At 37.6% G+C, this 13,498-nt stretch overlaps 1 long non-coding RNA gene across 1 annotated transcript in view; it reads left to right on the top strand.

The window, feature by feature from the left end:
* Nucleotides 1-13,498, top strand: part of LOC110468231 (uncharacterized) — a 122,083-nt gene that overhangs the window by 64,115 nt on the left and 44,470 nt on the right. The window lies entirely within an intron of this gene.

Here is a 13,498-nt window from a genome sequence, read left to right as displayed (position 1 = left end):
CTGGGAGAGTAACAGAGTGTAAATATCTGTTTATTATTACCCAGTATGGAAATTATGGAGATGCCATGGGTGGATTTGGTAGATTATCAGGATCTGAATTTTTGTTACTCTGTCTGATGGTCTGATGCCAGCAGCAACCCTGTAGCCATGAGAGTAAATGAACCTTACCTTCTGGTTTATATGAAATAGGCTGAAATAAATTATATGGTGGGTATTTTCTGCCACTGCTTTCCCTGTGTGGAGGATTCTGTGTTGTCATTCTGTGTGATTTGCAAAAAAAAAATCATGTTTTAAAAGAAAGAAGTGCAGTATCTGTAAATCTGTAATTGACAAGTTTATCAAAAATTTATATATGAGTGGGAATAAATAGTGCTTATCTACTCTGCAGGTGTGTATATCCACATAATATTTATATTTCACTGTTTGCCAGGTCATTTATTTATTTTTGGTAGTTGATATTTTTTAGGATTGGATGCATCTAGACTTTAATGAAATTTCTTCCTTTAGGAAATGCCTTAAGTTTTAAAGATGTCCTGAACACTTTCTCAGAAACACCCCTTGCTGTCAAATTCTGAAACATATTTTCATCAAGATCTTGTGCCCAAAATATGAATATATCCACGAATTTTAGAACCAGTACAAGACATTTTCTTGATATCTAAATGCTCACAGGGTAGAAAAAACTATAGAGCTTTACAGATCATTAGAAAGAAAGCTACATAGGTAATGAAACTGCTCAGCTGGACTTGAAACTATTTGCCTTATATTTATGGAAATAAATTCTAGCACTTACCTAAAATTCACTTCACCCTGCTCCCTCTTATATTATCACTTAGGAGCACAATATTTGGATACATTCAGGACTAAAAACAAGAAATGGAAATGGAAAAAGGTTTCTTGCTTTGTCCTGAGAGTTGAGCCATCACAGAAGCCCCTGCACGACATCCAGCTCATTCTGTGTAACCCACAGTCACACATGAAGCAATTCCCTGTGCATTAGATATATAAACTGTTAAATCCTTTCTTCTCAGTGCTCCTGTTCTTCAGTTAGTGCCTTTTCACACACGTTTCTCTAATCTTAATCTTATTTCAACTTCCTCTACCCTGGGAATTACAGGATCTATCCAGTATTTTTTGATCGTAGATAAAAGCTGGTTTGTTTTTCTGAGGAAAAAAGAAAAATCTAGTGCTGTTCCCAGCTGTGGTGATAATAATTTTTTGTGCATCAGCCACCTTTTGGAATGTTCCTGTATTTGGTTTCCTGAAAAATGACATGATATTGCTACTAGCAGGAATGCACAATAGCATAATTAAGGAAAAATGTGGTTATTTCTCCTCCTTACGGATCACATTGCACCTCACTTCTCATGAGATTTGGATTATCAGCACTGTTGGTAATATAAAGAAAAAAATACTATATTTTGCTTTAAAATCCTCCCCCTTTTTCTTCTTTCAAATAGAAAAGAGTCCACTCAGAATAAATATATATATATAACTGAGAAGGAGGGAGACATCAAATTTTACAGTATTATCTCACAAAACACTTACAGTCCTACTGCACAGTTAAGCTATCACAAGAAAAGACGTGGGATGTTCTTGAAAGGTAAAATTCTATCTGTACAAAGCAATGTATCACCAAAGTGCTACTTAAACCCTGAAATAAGTGAGCCTCAAGTAGTTTGTAGAACACCACACAATGATGGATTTCACTCTAAGAAATATCAAGTAGTACTTTTCAATCTGAATCAATGGTCTGAGAAGCACAATAGAGTCAAAATACAGTTGATTTATAAATCTATGTATAAATAGAAATATAAGTAAATATACATGTATATTGACAAACAAAAAATATGAGCATTAAAATGTATTTAATAACGTTTTACTGAAGTAAAAGGCATATCTCAGGAGGGAGGTTACAGTTGCTTTTTCTTCTCTTTGTGGGAACTGCAAATCCAAGCACTTAAGAGAAACAAACATCTTGGAAACATGGGCACAATTTTACTTTGCCAACTGTAGACCAGTAATAATGTTGTTTTTGTTTAATATGGCACCCAAGGTTCACAGTACAGTAATGTCTGTCATGCAACTATTTTGAAAGGACATAGTCATTTGGGCAGGAAAAGACTAATATTACAGGAAAAGGGCCCTCAAAATTGTATGTCCTCTGATAATTAAGTCCTTGGTGTGCAAAAAGCAGAATATCAGATATAAGTCTATTATACTAGTCACCTGCCTTGCAGTTGGAACTTGCTGCTAGCCATGAAAAATAGTGGTTCACACTGCTCAAGTTTAATTCCATCAGATTTGTTGAGTCTTTAATAAAAACATTTTTTTTTTTTTCAAGAAATCAAACTTATCTGTTTCTCCTTCAGGGTCTTCTCCGCTTATCCTTTCCTGGTGAAACTCTGCTAAAGTAAAAAACAGGACCACAGCTGTCTGCTATCATATGACAGTTTAAAGTTTCACCATGACATTGTTTTCCAGAGATGACTGGTACAGATATTAAACAGAATGTCAGCTTCCAAGGATGCTCAAAAAGATGTAAAATGGGTTCCTTAATGCTGACTGAATTAATGCATTAACACTTTGACCTTACCTTCCATAAATTCAAGAGGGCAACAGAAAACAAAACAAGCACAACAAAAATCAACAAGCCAACTGAAAATATTTACATCTGACCTCAAAGATCAATAAATCAGAATTTCTACTTCACTAGCTCTGGTGGAAAATTGTCATTTCTCCTTAGGCTGAGAAAATATATCCTATGTGTTTTATACTGTATGTGTTTTCCTTTATGTATCTTTTTTGTCTTTTGACTGTGTAAATTCTACGTAAATCACCATAAAAACAGATGTAGAAATCTTAGTTTCTGAGGTCAGAGGAAGAGAAAATTAATAACTTTCCATGGTATATTGTGGATATTGAAGTTAGCAGTGATTAAATGCATGCAAAGTTATTCAAGACTAAAAGAATGGCAAATGGTCATTGATTTACAGCCTACACACTAATTTTGTTCTCCATCCTTGGCAATAAGAGTTTATGTAGAGAAATATATGGACATATGCATCTTTGTTCATGTGCACAAAAGGTAGTAGCAAAATCCCTTATATTTGTGGCTAAAGGGTGCTTTCTTTTGTACCTGTTTCTTTGAAATCCTCCTGAAAACAAGCAAAAATGATTATATAATCCTATTACTTAAATCATCACTTCATATTACTTAAATGAACACAATTAACTTCCTATTACTTATATTCATAGGCATTTTTCACTGAGATCCAGCTGTCAGATGAAGTTCTTTGGTTGCATTGATGGAAAACGTCTGCATTTAGGGCCCTATGTATGTTTCAGTAAGATTCGTAAAATCTTTTGTAAAATCTGTAAAATTTGTAAAATCTGTAACATCTGTAGATTTAGCATTTTGAATTGATTTAGATTTTCTTCCTTCCTCAGAAATTTTCTTGGTCTTTAAATTAAACCACTGAGCTTCCTTCTACCTGTTCCCTCCAATATTCCCAGCCAATATCCCAAACCAGGCTGGTGGCTTCTCCATCCCTTGGCTGAGTTTTGCTTTGGGAGGCAGGGCAATACAAAAACCCCTGAGAGATCTCCAAGACATCATCAATTTTAGATCCCATTTGAAATTGTAACTTGCTAATCCTTTTTCACACAATCCCATAACTAGGATCAATGGATCTGGGGGCAATTAACCTGAATCCTGCCTCAGAGAGATGCTGCCACAGAAAGGTTGTTTTCCAGTGAATATTCTATGCCCATATCTCTTTTCCTTCTGCCAAACAGTTACAATAGGACCAGCAAGAGTTCTAAAGTTGCATTCAATTTTTTCTGATTCTTTCTCTGACATTACTAGTTCTAAGAGCAAAGATTTTCAGGGTCTTTGTTCTTCTTGTTTGTTTGTTTGGTTTTTTTTAATGTATTTATTGTTTGGTTTTTTCCATTTTGATTTTCATTAAACATTGCATTGACTTGCATTAAACTAATCACTTAGTGGTTCTAAGGTGAGGGAAAGAAGCATTTTGTATTTGGTTAGAGCAGCTATGGAATGAGATTCATGTTTTGCTCCTTCACAAAAATAAACCAGGTAGTTGAAAATCTACTGTTATAAATTCAGGAAAAAAAGAAAAAAAGGTTTTAAATCCCAAGAAACATGTCTTTCAATCGTTGTCAACCAAAAGTGGATGACAAAGAGGTAAATGCTTTTATACTAACCCTTTGTGCTATCAGCCTGGCATAGAAAAATTATTTGTTAGAGCCAGAAATCTGGATTGCAGTGAAGCTGAAATGTATTTTTGGATTATGTACTTTGAGAGGGCACCATTAAGAAAAGGTGGATCACTGTGGAGTCAAAACTAAACAGGGAGTTGAGCTATTTCCTCCTTGTCTTTCAGCAGGGCTGTTAACTCATACCAAGTCCTTCATTGGCACTCTATTGGCCTAGATTTTCTTTTTTAATTTGAAAAAGAGGTTTATAGCACACTTTATAAAATTAATGCCAAGGGATAATCTTTAATTACTCACATATTTTTTTCCTTTAAAATTAAAAGCACTTATCAAGCAGTAACTCATTGTCATGATTGTAAAAATGACTATATTATACAGATATTGTCATCACAACAGAAATAATGGCCTGGTCCAAAGTCCATTAAAATCAATGAGCCCAGAATTGTATTATTCAGATTTTAAAGATTTTCTCTTTAGCCTTTATGAATCTATGACCTTCTTACTCCTTACTGTGCTTCTGTGTTCACATAACTTGGCATTTTGTCTTCTCTTTGCAAGGGTTAAAGTATTAATCCCTAACAAAGCACAGTAGGACGCAAAAAGGCTGACTGGAAAGTTTCCAATGCCTATTGTAATCTTTCTAGTATTTTTTGTGTGTGGCAAGAAAAGCTACCTCAAACCTTTTGAATAGTCAATAATCCATATTTAGTTCACGAACCAATCCTTGGGAAAATTTGGTATTTGGTTTGCAGTCAGACAAAATGGTTGCCTTTATCACAGAACATTGATAGCCAGAGCCAGAGTTCTTCTTTGAATATCATGGATAATTTGTTTACTTGATTTGGAGCAATATTGAATATCACTTTCAGAGAATATTTCTTCAAAAAATGAATGCATTCTGATTCCCATTATTAGGCTCTTTCTTGTCAGTCATCTTTCTATTAGAAATGTTATTTTCATAAAGAATTTACCAAGTGGGCTTTACCATGTGAGCTAAATTTTTTGACATGTCCACAAACTTTTTTTATCTTTTTTTTTTTTTTCCAGCTGCTAGTCAGAGAATGGTCAAGGTGTTGTGTGCTTTGACTGCCCAGTGGCAAACTCTACAGAGTGAATAGTGAATTTTAAATATTCTAAGAAATGACCCAGAGAGGTGGTTGATAATGAATATACTCAGGAAATCGTTATCTTCTTATCAGTATTCTAAAAGCAGAGAATAAACATTGAGCAAGTTAGGGTAAAGTTTGTAGGCCAAATTGTTTATTTTGTATTCTTCATTCAGCTGCACTGTTTTCTTTTTTCTAGGCAGGAAAACAGAGAATAAAAGCTCTCCCACTGAGATAAGGCAAGTGACAACTATACTGCAAGTCTGTTACTTGCAACGCTCTTGATTTTAAAAGACACAATGGGAGAACAATATACATTGGAAATATTAAGACTTCCATAGGTGTGGAGCCTTAGGAAATACTCTCTGCTGCTGCATCCACTAAAAAGTGCACAAGTTTTTCAGTAGCAATTGGAAGGGGAATGACCTGACTAATATGCTTTATTTCCCAGCACCGGGGAGTTTAAACTCACAGTTCGTTAGCTTGGCAGAATGTGAAACTTCCCAGTTCATATTAGAGGTAGATGAATGAGAATCTCAATTTTTTGTAAAGCATGGTATTCTAAAAATCCTTAGGAAAAAAAGGCTAGGAATTTGAACCTGTAAAGACTGATGGCTGTGTCCCCAGTGCTTCCCTGCTTGTCCAGACTCTGTGCTCACCACGGTGTGCCTGAGGCACCTTAGCCTGCTAGGGCACACCTGGAAATATTTGCCATTTTGAGGAATAGAGGTTTGCCAGGGCTGCAGCCATGGTACTGAACAGCAGACAGGCTAGAGCTTTCCCTTCTCCTTTGCTGCACTCTGGATAGAGACATGCAGGCTGTTTTGGAGTTGAGCTGGGTTTGGGCTCCCATGCGAAATACGGTTTATATCCAGCCTATGCACTGTCTCCATGGGTGATCTCATCTAAGAAGCAAAGTGAAAACTCTATCAAGTGACATTAGACCCTGGAACCTGATAGTCAGGGCAGGTTAATTAAATGAGCAACTGCCCACAGTGTCTCTGCTCATTTGGGATTTTGCAGTCACTATGACAGACATGGAGAAGTAGCTCTGGTTTTATACTACAGCTGCATCTTAGGATCACATGAAATCCCTTCTGCCTAAACTAATCAGATTCAGAGTCATTCTCCTGTCTCCTGATGCTCTAATCTGCTCTCCTTTTGCATCATCTATCACGGGATACCAATGAACTGTGCTGACCTGTGAGAATAATGGAGTGTGCGGGGGCATCTGTAGGTTAATGTGTCAGCTGCCCTGGGTAACAGATGCCTGCAATGATCTGGGCCACGGCGAGATGCTGCAGTCAGAAAGGTAACAACACTGAGAAGCAGAGGGAAAGCACTGGGGGGAGAGAAAACAAACAAAAAATACTTGTTAAATATACAGGGAAAAGTCTTCAAAGATCAAGGGAAAGATGAGAGAACAACAAAGAGGATTTTCGATTCTGAAGACGAGGAGCTACATAAAAGTAATTGTTTCATTCTACAGCTTAGGGCAGTACTATAACTCTTTATTAGGCAATTATTTTCTGTCATTTTGAAGACTTTATCTCTGCCAACAACATAATGATTCCACCTGAACTCTTTGCAGCCACGTTCCCTTCAACCCTGTGATAGCAGTATGCACCTGCTCTGTAATTCTTCTTTGCTCTTGTCAAGTGCTGGACTTCTTGTGTTATCACAACAACCTGTCAATACCTGCATAGCAAAACTGATAATAAAACTAACACTTTTAGTATAGTAATGTGTTTTACCTCACTACTCTGTGGGCCAGATTCTGATAACCTTATTTATAATGAACAGTATCTTCTTCTGAGTGGTAGATTGCCTAATAGGATAAAGTGCTATCAATACTTGTCCCTGAAGTTTTGAATTAAAGGGTCACACTTTATCAGTCAGTGAAATACCAGCAGCTTTGGGATGAGATGTGACAACAGCTTAACAGTACATACCACCTGCTACCCAACAGTATAAGACATAAAATAAAGAATAGCACAGCTGCTTGAAGAGGCAGAAGAAATTGAACTTCTAGCTGCTTTGGATGGCCTTGGTTTCTCTGGACACACCAGCAGTTACAGCAGGTGCTACAGCCCCCATCTGGGGGTTGGATGGGTTAATTTAGCCCCAGGTCTTGGCCTCTTTCAGCTACAGGTAATTGATTAGGTGAACCTCCAGTTACTGCAAGACTGCTCTTCCACTTTCCTTCCTGCAGGTGAAGCACCTTTATTTTGTCTTTCCTCAGGTTTTTCCTTTTGTTATCCTTTGGAGAGCCACTATAGTTCTCTTTTAATATGTTCCCATCTAGAAGATCCTTTTGCATACAGGCAGCAGATATTTTAAAATTGTTTTATAGTTTCACTGATTTTATATTTATGTCCTCTTTTTTTTTCTTCTCATCTTTGCTCACAATCTTTCCAGTGGAATATGGTTTCATATTGGTTCTTTATTTGAATATAAAAAGGCTACAAAATAAATAAAATGAGGCCACAGCTGTACACATCGCTGTCTTTTACCTGCAAGTAAAGTCTTTGATTCCCATAAAGTACTTGCCTATTTTACCTTTGTATGATTTATCAGAATTATTAAATGAGATTGTTTTGTTCAGGAAACCAAACAAACCACTAAATTCTTCCACTGCATCGTCACTCTGGTAGTGGAAAACATCCCAGTTCCTGGGATTTTGAATATGAGTATCCTCTTTTGCAAAATATTTTGAATACATATCCTCTTTTGCAAAATTAGCCACCTGAGGTGCTATCTGCTAAGCTGTATGCTGAGTGGTGCATAGTGCCTGAAGGCTGACAGAGTGATGGCAAGGAAATGTTCTAAGTGCACAGATAGAGTCAAAGAGCTGTGAAAGCAAGACCAAGGAAAAGGTTGGTGATGGAGTAGGGTTAGAACCGTGAAGGGTAGAATTGAACTGGGAAACTGTGACATGGTTTGGGAGAGATGAAAGGCATTGGAGCAAAGGGAGGAAAGAAAAAGGCAAGTGAAATAACCAAGAAGCTGGGAGACAGAATAAGAAGACTGAAAAAGGAGAAGTGGGGTGGGGGAGAGAAAGCAAGTGAGTGATTAAGGAAGCTGAAAAAGAAAATCACGAAGTACAACTGACATTGTCAGCCCAAACCCCAAACTGGAGCCATAGAGGTTTGTCTTTTGGTTTTCATAAAGTTTTCTTGTTTTATGTCAGGTTTCATGAACTATTACTGCAGCATCAAGATACTGACCTGGGAAGGAAATAGATAGGGGAACAGATCTCATAGAATACAAGTGAATGTAGCAGAGGAAAAGGAAACATAAAGTTAAAATATACCCAGAAAGGGAAGGGGGATAAAATTAAGATAAACATCTTGAAGACTACTTTCTATTGACTCCACTGGGCGAGTGAAAATACAGAATCCTGCTGGGCTAGAACTTTACTGATGCATTTCAGGACACTTGTGTGGGTAGGGTACTTATGGTGATTAATTCCTGCATACTCCAGTGTTGATAGTAAACCATCTGAAATCTGAGTTTCATTAATGCTAGTTGGCAGGGCTTGGCTGGTAACAATAAAGTATGATTAGAAGTCCTTAATTAGACTCCTTAAAATATTGTGCCTGAATATTCATTGATTATATTATAGTTTGAAATACTCAGGTTTAGATAATTTCCTTATCTGAGAGGTAAAATGTATTGACTATCAGAGAAATGGTATTTGCATAAATTATATCAAATATGTAAATCCAGGGAAACTTTTTAGCGTAGAAAAAATAAAACTATTGCTATCTGGAAAATGGTATGTTGAAGTCCATATGAAAATAGTGGGGAAAGAGATAAAAAAATTGCTCTTCCTTGCAAAAATGGTTAGTGTGCAGTTCTTTTCCCCCCTTGTTTTTTGTTGCACCCTGTCTGTGATTTAGATTTGCTTACAGTTATTGCATGAAATATTGCACTGGAAATAGAACTTTCCCACCCCCTCCCTTTTTCTTGCTGTCCTTTCAGACGTGACAAATCCCATTTCCAAATGTATGTTTATCCTACCTAGAATATAATATACTTTGAAGAAAATGAATAAAAATCAAAAGGCAACAGTGTGTGTTTCAGAATTGTGAGACTTCATTCACAAGTTGTCCCATATCCTGTGTTTGCTATCCAGTTTTTATTTCCAGTACACATTTCTTGTTATATTCATTATGCTCATAAAGGTAAGTGCCATTTACCTAGTGCATTAATTTAATTGGAACATAGCATAGGACAGCACTAATAAAGGTATTTGCTTAAATACATGAGTCAGGGCTGTAGAAGACAGTAGGGCTAAGCACCAAAATATGTACTTAAGATTAAAGACTGAAATATCTTTTAGGGCAAAATACATTCCTTAGTCAGTATACTAAATCCTAATAGTACTGTATATATCCCTCTGCTTTTAGAGACTTGTAATGCATGGGGCTTCTGCCATGGTACATCTGTTAACAGTGCCATAAAATCTCATGCTGATTCCCTACCAGTGAAATCCTGTAAATTCCACTGACCACAGGCAGAGGGAGGATCATCTGTAGATACAGCCACCTGCTGCAGTAATGAACAGGTTATATGAATAATGTAAAGCTTTCCAGACAGAAAACAATTAGTGAACATCCACTCAGTTTGCAGGTTTGTTTGCAGTATAAACCATACCCATAAAGGCTTCACTGGATTTGTTTATTTATGTGCTTACTTGACATTAGCACGGCTGTTGTTGTGATGAGAATCTGAATCTTTAGTGGTGAGCAGACAAAGGCACACAGATAGCACCTCTAATTGGCAGAATCAGAAAGAGGAAGCTCGCAAGGTTTGCTAAAAGGAGATGAATGCTTCTGGTGTCACTGGAAATCTCCCCGTACCTGTGCTCACAATCAGTTTGTGTGCCTCGGTGAGTCCTTTGGAAGCCTGCTGTGTCACTTCAATCACAGCTCTGCCAGAAATGATGAGCCATAAAAACCTGTGTCAAATTCTGCCTAATAGAACTACCTGGGGCATCAGCATGGATAAATAAAATAAACTATCAAAGCGAGATGCATAGTTTTATATTACAACAATTTGTTTTCCAGCGAAGGGAGAATATTGAAACAAACCATCTTGACTTATGTCTCAGTTTTTAAGTTCAGCATGTGTCCAATACTTACTCCTGAAAAGTGCTGAGAACCCACAACTCCTATTGAATTGGTATTTGCTTCCTGCCTAAAGAAAATTAGAGAAGGCTATTTCTGAGAGCTGAGGGAGCTGGCACTGAGAATAAGCGATAGGGATTGGCTTGGCAAGAAATGATCATCATCTTCCAAAACTGTTTCTGATCCAATTCTCATAATGACAGCTAAGCTTCCAAGTCGAGTCAGAGTCAGCAATGCAAACAAGTGGGAGCTCTTCCTTTCCACACCCTAGGTGCTTTTCTGCCCTCCTCTATAGTTCTCTGTCGGTCCTTATTTCTGTTTCCCTCTTCTGTGGGGCCTTTTTCACCCTCCTTGCTCCACATGATGGGCTGCCAAATCCCTGATGAGGATTTGGCTCTCCCTGCCCCCACCACCCCAGATGCTTTCCAGCCCCCCCGGCAGACCAGCACAAGCCCCCAGTGCTGGAGGCTGCTCCTGCAGATGTGGGCATCGCATGCTTCAGCATCCCACGTGTTTTGGAGCTGGGTTTGAATCCCAAAGCAGCTGGGGCAGCAGCCTGTGAACATGTGCAGCCCTTAGCACTTCCATAACGCTTCCAGTGGCAGCAGAAGGTAGTCAGGGATTAATTCTGTACCAAACCTGCTGCTCCTGGCTCCAGCCCGAGGAGCTGTGCTTTCTTGGCTCGTGCTGAGGGATCTTCCCTGCCAGTCCTTCCTCCCCAGACACTCTTCTTTTTTTTTTGCCTGCCTCTTCTTTTTTAGGCTTGCACTCGCTAAGAAGGGCAAAGAGGAATTATCATCCACAGAGCAGCAAAGAAAATAAAAAGGCTGCCAGATATTGGCATGTTTCAGGCAGCTGAATGTTTTTTGGAGTCTTGGTTTTGATTACTAGAAGTTGACAGGTGCCAACTCAAAGTGCTGAGCAGTTCTATCAAGTCATGAGGAAATTATGGAGCATTTCAGCAAATAGCCATGCTCTTATTTATGACTGCTAAGTTTGTATCAAACATTTTCAATTAGAAAGCCTGCAACAATGATCTCTGGGGAAATATCTCTGTCCTAAATGCAACCATTTTTGGTGAAGAGGGAGGATGCATGGGGAGGGTGGTGAAATTATCTGAAACAGACATTCTAATGAGGTTCATAGTTGGGCTGTGGCCTTTTAAATCCTCTCTTCCAAAAAAGGTTCTCTATGGAAATGACATTTCTTTGTTTTGATGGGAGATTTTATTGGAAACTTTTATTCATTTAAAAATAGAGGAAAGCTTAGTAAAAGACCCCTTAAATCACACTTTTCCTGTGAAGAACATCAAAATCATGAAGTATCACATCTTGGTAAGGTCACCATCTCTAAAGGCATGCTTTTCCCCCATTTAACAGAGATTTAACTCACCTGGATTTCAAATTCTGTCTTAAACAATCTTCTTGCAAGCTGTGTTTCCTAATGGGGGAAAAATCCTTTCCATAGTAACCCAGAGGAGGATTTGACCCAGTGTCCTGCTAAGAGCAAAACAAAAGCAATAAAAGTTTTAAATGAATGGATGATAGATTCCACTTCCACATTTTTTATTAAGCATGTTCTTCTGGACTGAAGGGCAGAAGTAGCACATGGCATTCATGGAGTCACCTTAGCTTAGCAAGCAATAGAAGTAGAAATACTTTCAGCTGTAATTATGGATTTTGCTGGCACATCACTAAATTAGCCAAATGACAAAATTAGCTGGTTGATTGGCTAAAGACCAAAAAGAATTAATCTGAGCCACTGATGTTACTATCTCTGGGCAGTGAAAGGCTTTTAATAAACCACAGAATCAGAGAGAGTAAAGCAGAAAAATGTAACTTGCCACAAGCAGTGTTTGGTAGGTGTAGGTCTCTTACAAACCACCTAACAGATGGGATGAAGAAGTGTGAGCCATAAGGATGACTGAACAGACCTGAACTTGCTTCCACTGAGATAAAAAGACACAAATTTTATGGACCCCAAAATGAAAAATTTGTAAGGAGTAAATGTATGAATGCAAGCCTTTATATATCAGAGACTTTGGGGAAAAGGAGGAGAGAAGAGATACCAATTCTTTCATAAGGTGGTGGCTTTTTATTTAAATAGAAATGCAGTTGTGTACAGCCTTCTGAAGATGGCCAAAACATAGCAGATCATTCTGTGCATCTCATATATATATATATATATATATATATAGAGAGAGAGAGAGAGAGAGAGAGAGAGAGAGATAGGTATATGAATAATTTGAAGACATGAAGGCTAGTGTGAATGAATATCAAAACTTTAATTAATATTAAAGTATAAATACAGCTGTATAAAATATTGATGTATTACATGCATCTATATAGATATAAATATAAATGTAAATCTAAACCATGCCTTAGATGATGCCTTCCATTGTTATATCAAATTTGTCATGGCCCTTAGAGATTTAATTTTCAGAACTAAAAGGCTGCAGAGTTTCCTCAAGGAGGCTTTGAAAGTTGGTACATCAAACAGAAATACCATTGGCAGCTTTCAACCTGACAATATTAGTGCTTCTGATCTGAATAGGATAACCTCAGTAAACTACTGAACTGAGAAAATCAAACAACACAAAACTTCAGCTGAATTAAAGCTCCTTGCATTTACGAATTTAGAGAGAAATGGAATTAATGGTAAAATACTTTGTATGTGGCATCAGTAGAAGAGGGTATGGAATTGCAAAAGACAAAACAGCAGAATCTTTCTGTCATGGGAGATGGAAATGTGTAATAATTATAATTAAATATTAATTTTATTTTCACCCAGATATAAAATTAGGAAATCCATTTATCTTGCAGTATCACTGCTCTCCTCTTGGTAAATTCTACCATTATGACCAGTGTTTCAGAGAGGTTTCTGCAGAAACAGTGACTTCCATGGGATGCCATTGGTACCAACATTCACATGGCAGCAGGTGGGCTAAAGTCAGACTTGGAACTGCTGGATACACAGCCAGGTGCTATGTATGTGTGCACTCAGAAATGAAGGAAGAAAATT

This window comes from Lonchura striata, chromosome 4 (assembly GCF_050655825.1).
Source record: "Lonchura striata isolate lonStrDom1 chromosome 4, ASM5065582v1, whole genome shotgun sequence".
NCBI lineage: Eukaryota > Metazoa > Chordata > Aves > Passeriformes > Estrildidae > Lonchura > Lonchura striata.
The sequence above is the reverse complement of the archived record's forward strand: the minus strand, read 5'-3'. Positions and strand labels throughout refer to the sequence as shown.